The sequence below is a fragment of the Giraffa tippelskirchi genome, chromosome 9 (genome assembly GCF_054371585.1).
Source record: "Giraffa tippelskirchi isolate mGirTip1 chromosome 9, T2T-mGirTip1v1.2.pri, whole genome shotgun sequence".
In the NCBI taxonomy this organism is placed as follows: Eukaryota; Metazoa; Chordata; class Mammalia; order Artiodactyla; family Giraffidae; genus Giraffa; species Giraffa tippelskirchi.
Window position 1 is genome coordinate 99,730,630 of NC_137283.1, and position 16,951 is coordinate 99,747,580.

At 35.6% G+C, this 16,951-nt stretch overlaps 1 protein-coding gene across 13 annotated transcripts in view; it reads left to right on the top strand.

Annotated features, from left to right (window-relative positions):
* CEP85L (centrosomal protein 85L) overlaps positions 1-16,951 on the top strand; it is a 203,474-nt gene that overhangs the window by 56,542 nt on the left and 129,981 nt on the right. For 2 of the 13 annotated variants that reach the window (XM_081530904.1, XM_081530906.1), the window contains exon 1: positions 204-348. The exons of 8 other annotated variants lie outside the window; for them this stretch is intronic. The gene's annotated coding sequence lies outside the window, so the exon portion shown is untranslated. Of the gene's footprint in view, positions 1-203; positions 349-1,165; positions 1,261-16,951 lie in introns of those variants that run through there. 3 more of the 13 variants (XM_081530909.1, XM_081530911.1, XM_081530912.1) reach the window with 3 other exon arrangements.

The window sequence follows — 16,951 nt, forward strand, 5'->3', positions numbered from 1 at the left end:
AAAAGAACATCAAATTGCTCTTCATATTAATATTTTACTTGCACTTTCTGTTTTTCTTTAATTAAAAAAAATTCATTGTTATGTAGCATAGTGCTTGGCACGTACATAGCTACTTGGTAAATGTGAGTCATTCTTTCAGTATGTATTGTGAGGTAGGCATTGTACTGGCCTCTGGGAGTACAACATTGAACAGGAAAGTTCCCAGCTCCAAGGGAACTTACATGCTAGTAGGGAGGAAACAGTTTGTAAGTAAACCAACAACACGACAATTCAGCTAATGAAGAAAAGGGAGCTGAGTGAGATGATATAGGATGGGTGGATATGGGTAGACAAGGCCTCTCTGAGGAGGTAAGATTGCTCTGAGACCTGAGTGATGAGAAGGAGCCAGACATGAGGGCAGGAGTGTTCAGGCAGAGGGTATACAAACAGCTCCAGGGTGGAAATGAATTTGGGGAGTTTGAAGAATATCAGTGAGTCTGGAGCATAGTGACCAGGGATATGAGGTGAAGGAGTCCTGTAAGAATTTGTAAGAATTTTGGGTTCTATTCTATGTGAAGGGAAGGCAGTTGTGGATGGTTAGGAAGATGACTGTTCATTCTTTCACTTAGCACATTGAGTGCTTCTGCAAGGCAGACCTTGGGTTTTGTTCTGCGTGCTGGGGAGATGAAGCAGACGTTTGCCATCCTTGGTGTTGATAGATCACTCCTGGCTGTTTTGTAGGGGGAGGAAATTGTGGTGGGATGGGGAAAAGATTGATAGTAGAGAAACTGGTTAATAGGTCATTGCAGTGATTGGGTGAAAGATGATGGTTTGGGTGAGAGTGGTAAGAGTGGACTGGAGAGAAGAGAATGAGTCTGGAATATACTTGGGAAATAGAGCTAACAGAGTTTACTGAGCGTTTGGAGGTGGCAGATGAAGAAAAGTGGAATCAAAGATGAAGTCTTAGTGGTGGCTTCAGTAATTGTGTGGATGGTAGTGGCATTTCGTAAGGTGGGGAAGGTGAGGAAGTAAGTGGAATTAAGAGTTCTGTTTTAGCCATGGATGGAGTTTAAGATGTGTTTTAGAGGTTCAGGTGAGATGTTGGGCATAGAAGTCTGGATCTCTGGGGAGGTGGGAGAGCTGGAGGTAGAGAGTTTGAACATGGTGTTTAAACACGATCACATAGAGTATCCGGAAGACAGCAGAGGTTAACGTTTTCTAGTCGGTTAGAGGAAGAAGATCTATCCAAAGAGAGACCGTGAAGGAGCAGCCACCGGTGAGGTAGGAGTGAAACCTGGAGAGTGTAATGTTTCAGAGGAGAGGAGACTGAAGGAAGGAGTCAAAAGAGTCAGAAGTTAACCTTCTGGAAGAGTCAGAGTCACATGCTTCCAAAAGGCCAAGTAAGATGTGACAGAAGAGAATAGATCAGTGCCACTGCCTAGTTTCAGTGAGAGATTTAAAAATTTTAGATTAGTAGGGATTAAAGATCCTCTAATCCAATCAGCCCATTTTATTGGATTTATAGGATTGGTACATAAGTGCTTAGTAGGTGTTTGGGTCACTTTCTTTGCCCTTACCACTTAATCAAGCTAGGGTGGCCAACTGTTTGGGTTTGCCTGGGACGTTCAGATTTGAAACTAGGGCTAGTGTCTCCTGGGACTCCTTACACTGAACAGTGGCTGAATCTTGACTGTAGGATTCTGCCTAGGGCATCTGAACTGGGTAAAGTTTTAAATTACTTTAAAGAGATTTTAAATTACTTTAAAGAGAGTAGATTTAAGGTCAGGAACTTTGTTTTATGCCCTCTTTACATAGTAGATGTCTTCATTGCTTTATTGATGCTGTTTCAATACTAAAGTTCAGAATTCTGAAGTGAACTCTATTTTTAACTAACCTTTTGAAAAAAATGGGATGAAAAACCACCTCATAGACTACATGGACTACATATCATGTAAAGTTTTCTATGAGGTGATTTTACTGTCGTGTAGAGGCAGAGATTGTGGGTTTATTGATCACAGTCAATGTACATTGCTTTATCATGACATTACTGAAGCTTTTTTGAAGCTTTTTCATTAATTCTGAACATCCTATCTCATTTTAAGAATAATGTACTGAGAAGTTTGACTGGCAATGAAGTTTTTAATTTTGAGGATGTTATTTTATAAATTTTCTCAAAACTTTATTTTGGAGTGTTTTGAAACTGAAGTTCTGTTTTAGTTTTGGCTCTTAAGTATTGGAAAATTAAAGGCTGATTGAGAAATAATGAGCTTACTCTGCTTTCCTTGGAGACCAATGGCTATATGAATTTTCATTAGGTCTAGCAACTTTACTTAGCAGTGTTTATTTTTATTGGGACTTTTATTTCTTCCTGGGTGCTGATGATCCTTCTTAAGTTTGGACTTAATTTGCTGCCGTGTAGAATATTTTCTCTATTAATTGATATTATGAAATATTTGCATTCAAAGACAAAGGTAAACCCCTCTGGAATACCACTTGTTATACTCCCTCCTGTTTATAGTGGTTTTATTAAAAAACCTTTTACTAGTTTTTAATCATACCTATTTTTTCCAGGTTATAGATAGAAACAAAGGCTTTTTGAGAGATTAAATTAATTATGTGGCCTTCATTCCAAATAGCTCTGAAAATGCTGTTTTGAATACAGCATTTCATGTAACCAGAATATAAGATAGGATATCTGTGGCCTGTCCACATATGAAATCAATAAGCACATGATTTTTTTCATAGAAAGAGATAGTCTTACCTATATTGGTTGCTACCTTAACCCTCCTGAGTTCCTTGTCTTATATGATGAGAATATTACTGGTTTGGATTCACACTTTTTATGTGAAAGGTGAATCACTTATTTATTCATCTGATCTTGGCCTTATTAAGTTAATTTTAACCTCAGCCTGAACCAACCTAGTTTAACGCTCTTCCTTGTTATACTCAAATTGAAAATAAGAAAATTTAGAATCACATTTGAAGACTATATAGTGTTATAACTTTGGTGGTAATGTTTTTTAAAATTAGTTTTATTAATAATTTTAGTACTAATACTAATAATAGTAGTTTTAATAATAATAATAGTTAATAACTTCCAGATATCATTTTTATATTTAGAATGCTAAGAATACTAGCTGTTAATTACTTAAACTTCAATTTATTGAAATCCTTAAATGCAAGAAAGCCAACTAACTTAGATTGAGGTGGATTTTTTTCCCCCCAGTTTGATTGAGATGTAATCGATATGTAACATTGTATTAGTTTAAGGTGTACAATATAGTGATTTGCAATATATATATATATTGCAAAATTATTACCATAATAAGCTTAGTTAACATCGATCACCACACATATTAATAGTTTTTTTCCCTTGTGATGAGAACTTTTAAGATTTACCCTCTTAGTAGCTTTCAAATATACAATATAGTATTATTAACTATAGTCACAATGTTGTACATTATATCCCCAAACTTATTTATCTTATACCTGGAAGTTTCTGCTTTTTTACCACCTTCATCCTTTTCTCCCACCCTCGCACTCCCTGCTCCTGGAAGCCACCAGTCTGTTGCTTGTCTTTATGAGTTTTGTTTTGATTCTGTGTCTAAATGAGATTATTCAGCATTTGTCTTTCTCTGGGTATTTGACTTAGTGTGATGTTCTCAAGGTCCATTCACCTTGCAACAAATAGCAGGATTTTCTTCTTTTTGTGGCTGAATAATATTCCATTCTGTACAAACACAGCTTCTTTAGTCATTCATCTGTTGATGGACACTTAAGTAGTTTCTGTGTTTTGGCTATTATAAACAATACAGCAGTGAACACGGTGGGGGTGGGGTGGGGGATGTAGATATTAATATCTCTTTGGAATAGTGATTTTGTTTTCTTTGGATATATACCCAGAAGTGTGGGTTGCTGGATCATATGATAGTTCTATTTTTAGTTTCAGTATGGGGAGCCTCCATACTGTGCTGCGGTGGCTGCACCAGTTTACATGCCCGCCAGTAGTGTACAAGGTTTCTCTTTTCTCTACGTTTTTGCAAACACTTGTTATTATGTTTTTGATAATAGCCATTCTAATAGGAATGAAGATCTCATAGTGGTTCTGATTTGCATTTCCCTGCTACTTAGTGATGTGAATCACCTTTTCATGTAGCTGTTGCCACTTGTATGTCTTCTTTAGAGAAATATTTATTTAGTTCCTTTCCTCATTTTTAATCAAATTATTATTATTATTTTTCCTATTGGGTTATGTGAGTGAGTTCTCTGTTTTGGATATTAATCCCTTATCAGATAGATGGCTTGCAAATATTTTCTCCCATTCAACAGATTGCCTTTTCATTTTGTTGATGGTTTACTTTGCTGTGCAGAAGTTTGATGTAGTATACTTTTCATTTTTGATTTTTGTTGCTTTTACTTTTGATGTCAGATCCAAAAAAATCATTGCCAATTCTGATGTCAAGGAGCTTACCCCATGTGTTTTCTTCTAGGACTTTTATGGTTTCAAGTCTTACATTTTTTAACTCAATGAGTTGATTTTTATGTGTGCTGTTAGATCAAGTCTAGGTTCGTTCTTTTGCATGTGGTTGTCCAGTTTTCTCAATACCATTTATTGAATGGTATTTATTTCTGGGCCCTTTATTCTGTTCCATTGATCTATGTGTCTGTTTTTATGTTTAGCCCTTTGAAAAATATCTTTGCATATTAATTCAGTTGTCACAGTAGCTCTAAAAGATAGATATATAATTTTTTCCCCTCTTTTTACATATGAAGAAACTGAGGCACAGATTGGCTACGTGACTTACTCAAGATTTCACTGCTTATAAGAGCGGTACATAACTTGAACCCAGGCGATCTAGTTTCACAGTCCACATTCTTTCCCACTATGCTATACTATTAATTCTATAATTAAAGAAAAATTAAGATGATTGGAGTCACTTACCCTAGAGATAAGCAGTACTGAGTTGAGGTAGAAGAGTGGGGTGAATAACAGATACCTCTAGGTTTTTTTCACTTTAGCTAGGTATTCTCCAGTGGGTTACAAGATTTTCTGTTTCTGTTTTCCTGATGACTATTAATGTGGATATTTTTCTGTGTTTTAATCTTCTATTTAATTTTTTGGTGACTTTTTTAGTGCCTTTGATGCTTATTGAAGATTGTTTTCCCTCATTTTTTAGGAATTTTGGCCAACAGCCCCTCAAATCACTTTTAATTATTAGTTTAAAAAAATTTTTTTTTCTTAGCTGCCTTGGAAAATATTTACTGATCTTTAAATAGTTGCTTAAGTGCACACTGTCTCAAGGGATAGCTTAAAATTTCCTGGATTTTAAAATAGACAACCAACCCACCCCCCAACCCTGTTTTAATCCTTCTAAAAGAAAGAATATTTTTAAGATCTAATTATAAACCTCCAAAATTTTATTTTATACTAGGAACATTTATTGGTTACCCAGTGGTTATAATACTGCATTTATTGAGACCCTGTCTTAAATGTGCAGCTCTGTGCTAGAGACTAAAAAAAGTTGCCTTTCACTGTTCCTATTTGGTGAGGAAGAAGAAAGTCATATAAGTATGAGTTAATATAGATTAGTAAATGTTGTTATGGTATTTTAAATGATATATTGGGAGAGTACAAAGTAGTTATTTTAATACCCCCTGGAAGAATCAGAGAAAACATTTAGAGCAAGTTAATTCTGAATCCAGACTCTTAAAGAAGAGAGAGAGGAGTAGCTTGGAGTCAGAAAGGACCTGATCTCTTTGGAGGCAGTGGTTAGGTATGTGCAGCTACAGAGTGTTGGGAGCTGGAGCTGGGGAGGTAGGAGTTGTAAAGTATTAGAAAATGAGATTGCCAGTTGGTGAAGAACTTTGCCAAAGTTAAGGAGTTTGAGTTTTATTTAATATTCAGTAAGGAACCCACAGACCTTTGTAAACAAAAGAATGATGTAAGTGTATTTTCTGATAGTAGGGTAGAGGCTGGCTTGGGCAGCGGCTCCAGCAGGAGGTCTGCAGCAGTTGAGCCAAAAGACATAATCTGTGACAGTGGGAAGGAGAGGAGAGGTCTAATTCAGTGAATACTTCTAAAATGGACTGAAGAGTTTCAGAAACTGATTAGACATATGAGATAAGGAAAAGAAGGTTTTTGGTTGTATTCCTTGGGTTTATTTCTTTTTAACTTGGTTTCTACTGATAATAGAATGGGGCAGGTGAAGGCTACTGTTCTGAACTTTGTGCAGAAGTACTTTGTACTTGTTAACATTTCAGAGATGTTATATCATGAGATTTGTTTATCTTATGTCAAGTAACGGTAAATATGCTTTGATATTTTCCGTTTTGTTCTGTTTTATTAAAAAGGATTGGTCTCAGTGCACTGAATGGGTGATAACCTGCATTTAAGAAAAACACTGTAATTTGTATTCATGGTTTGTATTATATATTCAGCTTTTTATTTAAAACTATAAATCTGCTTTGTCAGTTTTTTTTTTTTTGGCTTAGTGTTGTCATTTTTAAAATTCAGTAAGGTTAGTCCTTCTAAATGCAGTTACAGTTATGTTAGCATATTATGGAAGACTTGTATGAATTTTTGCTTCCAAATTAGAAAAGAAGCTTCAGAAAGAATATAAAATATAATAGATAACTTATTCATTTGATGTTCGCCTTCCTGTTTTTTCCAGTGTGAGAAATATTAATAGTTATTAAATAAGTTAATATTTAGTATTCTATTTAGTATTTAAATATAGACATTTAATATTTAATGCATTTAGTATTCTATTTAAAATAATTGAAATTGGTGTTAAAAAATGTAACATATTGTCTTCCAAAGAGAATTCCCAATGCATGGTGTCTTGGAAATTTTTGCTGTTCTTATAGAAATGCTCTATTCTCCAGGGAGAGCAGATTCTACATAGTCATTCAGTTACTGTAATAAGATAGGACCTAGGTAAGATTTTATTTCAGAGATCACTGAGCCTTATTTTAAGTTATTTTTAAAGTGCCCATATCTAGAAATTGAGTAACTCCCATTTTAGTAGTGTAGTCTTATAACAATTGGGTGAAAAAATTTTCCTTATATCACTTGGTAAGCGTATTCATGTCATGTCTAGTTCTGACTGCTTGGTGATTCTGGATTATGTTGACTAGAGATACAGCATATCATTCTTCTCAAGTTGAATTCATTCAATCTGAATTAAAGCTTAGAATGTTATTTTAACCGTGACATTTTGTTAATTATCTCCAGTGTTCTAGGCAGATAAAATACCGTGTCCTTTAAAAAAACTGTAGTTGTATTTAAAGGAGAAGACAAATGTGAATGCAGCCTGGAGGAGATCAATTTCCATAGATAATTCAGTCATTTCATGATACTTCTGCCATTTTGGGAAATCTGAATGAATCTCTTGTTCCTTTAAAAAGAAAAGTTTAGCAAAAAATAAGAGCATTGTGATACTATCATAAGTAAATTAAAATGTCTTACTGATTGAAGACTTCCCTGGTGGCTCAGAGGTTAAAGCGTCTGCCTCCAATGCGGGAGACCTGGGTTCGATCCCTGGGTCGGGAAGATCCCCTGGAGAAGGAAATGGCAACCCACTCCAGTATTCTTGCCTGGAGAATCCCATGGACGGAGGAGCCTGGCAGGCTACAGTCCACGGGGTCGCAAAGAGTCGGACACGACTGAGCGACTTTCCTTTCCTTTCCTTTCCTACTGATTTAAAGGAATAAGATGCTGTTTTGAGTAAGACATGTTTTCCCCACTGACTGATCAAATGATTTGTCCGATGTGATTGGACTTATGCTTTCTTTTTCTAAGTTCTTTTGATGAGGACAACTTCTTATGAAAAGTGCACTGGTCTTTTGTCAAAAGTGCACTGGTCTTTTGTCAAAGTGTCTGAGTTACTGTGTTTCCCTGGTAGACTCTCCTACAGCTTTAAAAAGCTTTGTAATTTGTTTCTCCTACTGGACTAAATTAATTGTGGTATTATTGAAACAGACTTGTAGCTATCAACCAAAACAGAGAAACAATCTGTTCTAAATTCTTTATTTTGAATTTGAAGAAATTTTTTTCCTTTTAAGTGTAGAAATCTAATTCATTTTATGAACATTAATATGTAATTTTGAATTTTTGAACATTTTTTAAAAAGTTATGATACTTTGATTTGCCTGTTAGAATGTACCCATTTTGTTCCAAAATAGGCCATATAAGTTGGGTACCCTTTCCAGGAAAACATATCTCTAAAGGCTTTCATTAATAGCTACTTAGCACAGATAAAGAATCGCTGAGGTACTTAATAACTAAATTATTTGGTTTGTTATTGTGCAGGTTAAGCATTAAAAAAATAAAGCCTATTTTTCTGATTATTAAAGTAATAATACAAAGCATAAGAGTCAAATAATAATCCTACCATCTAGGAAAAACTGCAAGTAGTATTTTGATGTACTTCTTTCCAGTTGCTCTGGGCATTTTTTGTTTGTTTGACTCTTTGCTGTATATATACTGGCCGCAGCACTGAGTCAAGTCTGGAACACTGTTCCCTGCCCTTAGTGAGTATTACTACAGTCTAGAATTAGGACAGATACTTACACAGATAACTTTAATTTGATATGGTGAATGCTAAGCTAGAATCAGGCAAAAAAACGAGTTCAGAGAATTCCTAGAAGATATGAAATCTGAGGTTATTTGTGAATTTCCCATTTATTGCATTTTATATCTTACTTAGATTGATAATATAAGCATTTTTCACTTTTAAATCTTCATTATTTTAATGGTCTAGATTCTGTTCCTTTCTCAAACCTTTTTGGGTTTATTTGTAATAGTTCCTTATTAGAAATAATGCTTAAAGAACATTCTAAAGACCCATTCTCCCAAATGTTGGATTCTTTTTTTCTTTAGCTTTGTTGAGATATAACTGATAAATAAAATTGTAATGTATTAAGGTGAAAACGTGATGATTTGGTTTATGTGTACATTGTGAAAGGATTCTGATTAGAGTTGATTAACATATCCATCACCTCACTGTTTACTTCTTTTTTTTTCAGTTGAGAACCCTTAAGTTTTATTCTCTTGGCAAATTTCGCTTTTACAGTGTTGATAACTATAGTCATTGTATTCTACATGAGATTCTAAGACTTAGTCATCTTATAACTGAAAGGTACCCTACCATCTCTTGGACCCTGATGACTACCATTCAGCTCTCTTTGAATTCAACTCGTTTTTTAATTCCACATTTATTATACCATGCACTAGTTGTCTTTCTTTGTCTGGCTCATATCACTTAGCATAATGCTCTCCAGGTTCATCCGTGTTGTTGCATATGGCAGGATTTCCTTATGTTTTATGGCTGTATAATATTCTGTTGTGTGTGTGTATGTGTATCTTTGGAAAAATGTTATTCAGATCATCGTTTATTTGGATGGTTTTTAGCTGTTGAGCTGTATAAGTTCTTTATGTGTTTTGTGTTATTAACCTCTTATTGGATATATGGTTTATAGATATTTTCTCCCATTCCATAGATTGTCTTTTCTTTCTTTTTCCTTCTTCCTCTCTCTCTTTTTTTAATTTTCTTTACTGTTCAAAAGCTTTTTAGTTTGTGCCATGCTGTGCTTAGTTGCTTCAGTCATGTCGGACTGTTTGCGACCTTATGGACTGTAGCTTGCCAGGCTCCTCTGCCAGAATTCCTCTTGCCGTGAAATTCTCCAGGCAAGAATACTGGAGTGGGTTGCCATGCCCTTCTCCAGGGGATCTTCCTGACCCAGGGATTGAACCCACATCTCTTACGTCTCCTGCATTGACAGACAAGTTCTTTACCACTGGCACCACCTGGAATGCCCTTAGTTTGATATCGTTCCATTCATTTATTTTTGCTGTTAGTGTCAAAATCCAAAAAATCATTGCAAGACCAATGTTAAGGAGCATATTTGTACAGTTATTCTTGGAGTCTTATGGCTTTACGTCTTGTGTACAAGTCTTTAATCCATTTTGAGTTCATTTTTGTGTATGGTGTAAGATAGTGGAATAGTTCATTCTTTTGCCTGTGACTGTCCAGTTTTCCTAACACCATTTATTGAATAGACTGTCCTTTCCCCTTGTATATTCTTGGATCCCTTATAGGAAGTTAATTCACTGTGTATGCATGCGTTTATTTCTGGGCTCTCTATTCCATTCCATTGATCTGTGAATCTTTTTACATGACAATCCTGTTTTGATTACTATAGGTTTATAGTATAGTTTGAAATTAGGAAGCTTGATGCCTCCAGTTTTGTTCTTTTTCAGGATTGAGTTGGCTATTCAAAGTCTTTTGTGGTTTTAGGATTTTTTTTTCTATTTCTGTAAAAAATGCCTTTGAAATTTTTATAAGGATTGCATTGAATCTGGATTGCTTTGGGTAGTATGAACATTTTAGCAATATTCTTTTGATTCGTGAGCATGAAATATCTTTCCACTTACTTTTGTCTTCTTCACTTTCTTTCTTCTCAATGTATTCTAATTTTTGATGTACAGATCTTTTACCTCCTTGGTTTAATTTACTTCTAAGTGTTCTTTTTGGTGCAGTTTTAAGTGGGATTGTTTTCTTAATCTTTCTTTTCAGTAGTTTGTTAGTTTATAGAAACACAACTGATTTTTGTGTATTAATTTCTGTATGCTGTAAGTTTATTGAATTTGCTGATTTGGTTTTTTGGTTGTTTTCTGTATGAAGTATGTCATGTGCAAATAGAGACAGTTTTACTTCTTCCTTTCTGATTTGGATGCCCTTTATTTCTTTTTCTTGTATAATTGTATAAATGCTCTGGCTAGAACTTCCAGTACTTCATTAAGTAAAAGTGATGAGAGTAGATATCCTTGTCTTGTTCCTGATCTTGCTCCTCAGCTGTTCACTGTTGAATATAATGTTAACTGTGGGTAGTTATGTATGGCCTTTATTGTGCTGAAGTATGTTCCCGCTATATCTAAAGTGTTAAGAGTTTTATCTTGAAAAGATGTTGAATATTGTCAAATACTTTACCTACATCTGTTGAATTTATATAGATTTCTGTGCTTTATGTTGTTGATGTAGTATATCACTTTTATTGATTTGCACATGTTGAACCATACTTGCATCTTTGAAATAAATCTCGTTTGACCATGGTGTTTGGTCCTTTTGATGTACTGTTGGATTAGGTTTGCTATTATTTTGTTGAAGATATTTGTATCTATGTTATTGGGGATAATAGCCTGTGATTTTCTTCTAGTGTTCTTATCTGTCTTCAATATAGGGTAACCTTGGTTTCTTAAGAAGCTTGGAATTGTTCTCTCCCTTTCCATTTTTTTGAAGAGTGTGAGAAGAATTGGTATTAATAATTGGTATTAATTCTTTAAATGGTAGGATTCCTCAATGAAACCATTTGGTCCTGAATATATCGTTGTTGAAAGATTTTCGATTATTGATTTCTAGTAGTCAATCTGTTCAGATTTTCTTTATCTTTTTGATTTAGTCTTGGTGGGTTGTATGTTTCTAGGAGTTTATTCATTTTTTCTGAGTTGTCCAGTTTGTTGGCTTATGATTGTTCATAGCAGTTTCTTATAATCCTTTGTATTTCTGTCTGAGCAGTTGTAATGTCTCCTTTTTCATTTCTGATTGTATTTGAGGCTTTTGTTTTTTCCATAGTCGTACAGTTGTCAGCTTATCTTTTCAAAATAGCTTTTAGTTTCATTAATCTTTTCAGTTGTCTTTTTATTCTTTATTTCTTTTATTTCCACTCTGATTCTTATTAGTTCCTTGCTTCCTTAAACTTTTTTCTTTTTGCTGCGTTGCACGGCTTGTGGGATCTCAATTCCCTGACCAAAGATTGCACTTGGGCCATGGCAGTGAAAGTGCAGAATCCTAAATTAGTTCCTTCCTTCTACTAGCTTTGGTGTCTGTTCTTCTGGTTCCTTAAGGTATAAAGTTAGGTTGTTCATTTGAGCTTTCTTAATGTTGGCATTTATCACTATAAATTTCCCTCTTAGAGCTGCTTTTGCATTCTATAAGTTTTGTTATGTTGTGTTTCCATCATTTGTCTCAAGATATTTTTTGATTTCCATTTTGACTCATAGTAACTTAGGAGCATGTTTAATCACCACATATTTGTGAGCTTTCTGTTTTCTTCTTTAAATTATTTCATATCATTATCATTGGAAAAGATGGCTTGATATGTTCTAAATCTTAAATGTAGTGAGACTTGTTTTGTGGCATAAGGCATGATCTGTCCTGGAGAGTGTTTTATGTGCACTCAAGAAAAAGAAATTTTATATTCTCTTTCTATCTCTATGTATCTTAAGGAAGAGATTTATTATAAGGAATTTATTCATATGATTATGGAGGCTGGAAAGACCCAAGATCTGCAGGCTGAGTCAGCAAGGTGGAGACCCAGGAAGTCAGTGGTTTAGTTCCAAATTGAATTTGAAGGCCTGAGAAGTGGGAGAGCCGATGATGGAGTTTCATTCTGAAGGCTGAAAGGCCTGAAGTCCTGGAAGAGCTGATATTTCACTTCCAGTCCAAAAGACAGGGTAAAGCCAGTGTTCTGTTTTGAAGATCTTTAGGCGGGAAGAGGAGAAGGCAATGGCACCCCACTCCAGTACTCTTGCCTGGAAAATCCCATGGATGGAGGAGCCTGGTAGGCTACAGTCCATGGGGTCGCTAAGAGTCGGACACGACTGAAGTGACTTAGCAGTAGCAGGCGGGAAGAATTCCTTATTTATTGGGAGTGTTTCAGCCTTTTGTTCTATTAAGACCTTTAGCCGGTTTGATGAGGTCCTTCCACATATGCAGGGCAATCTGCTTTACTCAGTCTACAATTTAAATATAAGAGACCAAAAATAGTCTCATAAAAACATCCCAATATGAGGACACCTCATTGTCCAGTTATGTTGCATATACAGTTAATCATCATACATATTAATATAGGTTTGATGTTGTTTGAGAGTTTTCGACCATACAGGGGAATTCCCTGGTGGCCCAGTGGTTAGAACTCCAGGCTTTCACTGCCAAGGGCTTGGGTTCAATCCCTGGTCAGGGAACTAAGATCTCACAAGTCAAGCAGCATGCCCCCCCCTCCGCCCGCCCCCCCAAAGTATACAAATAAACTTGTCACTGAGTCCAAGCTCGTATAACTGGCGAATGAATTAAGAGATGAGTTGTCGAGGCAAGGAGTAGGGACTTTATTTGGAAAGCCAGCAAACAGATGATGGTAGGCTCATGCCCCAAAGAATCCTCTTGCCTGAGTTAGAATTCAGACTTCTTTTATAGTCAGTGGGGAGGGAGTCAAGTCAGACATTTCCTGGTTCTCATCAGCTTCTGGGGCTTTCCCTAGTGGCTGAGCGGTAAAGAACCCACTCAGGAGATATGGGTTCGATCCCTGGGTTGGGAAGATCCCCTGGAGAAGGAAATGGCAACCCACTCCAGTATTCTTGCCAGGAAAATCTCATGGACACAGGAGCCTGGTGGGCTTCAGTCCACGGGGTCGCAAAGAGTCAGACACAACTGAGTGACTAAACAACAACATCAGCCTCTGGAGGGGATGTGTTAGCCTCCCTGTAGTTGTTCACAGGTGAGCCTGGCCTGGATGTTTCCTGTGAGCTCAACAGAGTTTTTTTTTTTTACCTTAATGCTTAATATCTGGGAGGTTTCCCAGAGATGGGTCATTATAATGTGTGTATAGCTTATAGGCAACCTCCCTTTAGAGATTAACTTGTAATAGAATATAAAAGGTTCTTCGTTATTACAAACTGAGACTGTTTATTCTGGAAGAAAAAATCCAAAAAGTTACTGGTATTAGTAGTCCACAGAAAATTGCAATAATGCTGCCATGAATTTTCAGATTTAGAGCAGCACTACTTGCTGGTATGTGCTCTAGGATGAACTAGATTTTCTTCTGAATAAAGGAATGAATTAATGTGCTGGCTAGAGTTACTCATGTTGAATCAGCTGAATTTTAGAGAATATTTACAAATTAGAATAATTTTTTTTACTCTAGATCAGGGATCTGCAAACTATGACCTGTCAGTCAAATCTAGCTTGTCATCATTTTTGTAAAGTTTTATTGTAACACAACTAGTCTGTTATCTGCTGCTGCTGCTGCTGCTAAGTCGCTTCAGTCGTGTCCGACTCTGTGCGACCCCATGGACTGCATCCTAGCAGCCTCCTCCATCGTGGGATTTTCCAGGCAAGAGTACTGGAGTGGGGTGCCATTGCCCTCTCCGAGTCTGTTGTCTACTACTGCCTTTATAACAGTGGTGACAGTTTTGATAGAGATCAGATGGCTTGCAAAGGTGAAAATATTTACTCTGTGACCTTTTACAGAAAAAGTTTTGTTGAGCTGTTCTTCCTGGTAATAGTTAATGATTTAAGCTAAGAACATTTTCCTAGCTTCTGATAATAATACTGTATCATTATTGGTGGTTTTTTCCTTCCTTTTTTTTTTTTACCCCTATTCCTGGTGTGTCTGTGTGTGTACATGGGGCGGGGGAGATCACATCCTTTCTATATACAATTGGTTTCCTTGGGTCAAGATTTGTTAACAACAAATGGAGTGGAGTTGTTGTGGGCTAAATATGTAACACTACCTTATACTGCTCAAAATAGTTATAATGTCTAAAAACAAGTGTATTTACTTTATTTCAGGGGTCTTAACGCAGCTTTTATAAAATTGTTGACTAGGAATCTGTTGATTTTACGTACCTTGCTCTGTAGCTGGTTCCTTTCAGAATCAAATGCTGATGTAATCTGCAAATGAGTAAAAGTAATCAGCATTTTTTTCTTAAGATGACAGTGTATAATCATCATCGTTATCGTTCCTAGTGATAGAGTAAATGTTTCTGTATTTGTTTCTTTAGTAAAACATTGTAGTTAGTATCAACATTTAGATGTGGAGCTCCCTGGAAGCTCCTTTTTCCATATGTGTAAATGTACAATCTCTTCTGCAGCCATGGAAGCATACTATATAAGCACCTATATAAATGCTTTTCTCCCATACATACTTAACATTTTGGATGTCACTACGTGTTAAAAAAAAATAGGTCAATAAAATTATTTTTAGCACTTAAATAGTATCAACTAACTTACAGATTGTATTTTGTTTCTAGACGTTTATTTTTTTATTTAAAGAAGTACTGTCCTTGTGCTTATGTATTTTTATACTTCTCTGTTATTTCTTTATAAAAATTCCTAGTAGGAGGTCTTATGTTGAAATTTAGGTACATGTTGAAATTGAGATACCTGTTTTCAGATGCCCTAATTTTGAAACGCTCTATCAATTTATGTACCCATAAAAGTATGTGAACGTTCCCTGCACTTTAACATTGGTATTTCAAATATTTGCCAATGGCATTTAATGTTACAGATGATTTAAAAGTCTGAAAATAAAAACGTTGTTGTCTTTTTCATTTCATTATTAGTAAGGTTGTACATCTTTTCATGTCTTCATTTGCCATTTCCGTGTACTTCCAGCCTATTTATGCTCTTAGCTGCGTGCTAAGTCACTTCAGTCGTGTCTGACTCTTTGCGACCCTATGGACTGTAGCCCTCCAGGCTCCTCTGTCCATGGATGGAATTCTCCAGGCAAGAATACTGGAATAGGTTGCCGTGTTCTCCTCCAGGGGATCTTCCCCACCCAGTAATTGAACCTGCGTCTCGTATGTTTCCTGCATTGGCAGGAAGGTTCTTTACCACTAGCGCCACCTGGGAAGCCCTTGTTCTTTCCTGAGTATTCCTAAAAAAATATTTCTCTAATAGGTTTGCACTTGGGAGAGAAAATAGTGGGCTGTTTTTCCTTTTTGGTAATGGTTTAGATAGGATTTGAAGTTCATTTAAATGGAATATTATTAATACCTGAGGAACTGTTTAAAGGAAGGATGTTTGGTACAGATAATAGGTCACAGTAGAGGACCTCTGGTGACAGAATGCCTTCACTTGGTGCTTTAATATGTGAGTGCCTAATCAGATGAATTAAGATAAACCCAGTTTTGAGATTGATGTAGAATCTACAAAGTTTTCACTTGTTGTTCTGGACCTCAAAGCTGGTGGAAGTGTTTCTTTGGCTCCTATTTTTTTAAACTTGAGTTAATTCAAACTTAATTTATAAATTGCATATAAATAGAAAATAAAATAATTTGATACAGTATTTTATTAAAATTAAAGCTTTAATGTTGGGGTTAATATGGTAGAAAATAAATTCAGGTCTGGTTTTATTATTAATCTCTTTTACATGTTTTGATATTAATATAGAGAATGTCTATTTTAAATGTGGTAAAATGATGGTGATTAATTGTGTGGATATGTTTGTCATTTTGTGATTCTTGTGTTTATTAAACTGCTAGAAAGTTCTCCTTGCCTGCCAATTTCAATAGCATGTAACATGATAATTCTGTAAAGTTGTCTTATTTCACATCATGATGATAAGTGCCTTGTCATTTCTCCTTTACTTGGAAACAACTGCAATTGCAAACATAAAACCCAATGGGAGCATTATAATTATGTGATAATAAGTCTGCTTTAAGGTAGCTATTCAGGTCATCTGTAATGTGCTTATTACTCTTCAAGGGTATAATTGAAATGAAGTCTCAAAATTCTTGTACAGAACTTGTTAACACCCACAAATAAGTCTACAGTCTTCAATTTTAGAGTCACTATGTTAACCATTAATAAAGATATGTACTGCTATAGCTTTTGTATAAAACTCAAGATTTAAAATTGCTTTCAAATTACTATAAACATTTTTCAGTGCTTATCCTTTATTTCTGTTCCTAATTGTTAACATTGGTTGTTATGGCCATTGGTTGTTAACAATTGTTAACAATTAGTTGTTATGGCCAACCTAGATAGCATATTTAAAAGCACAGACATTACTTTGCCAACAAAAGTCCGTCTAGTCAAGGCTATGGTTTTTCCAGTGGTCATGTATGGATGTGAGAGTTGGACAGTGAAGAAAGCTGAGCGCCGCAGAATTGATGCTTTTGAACTGTGGTGTT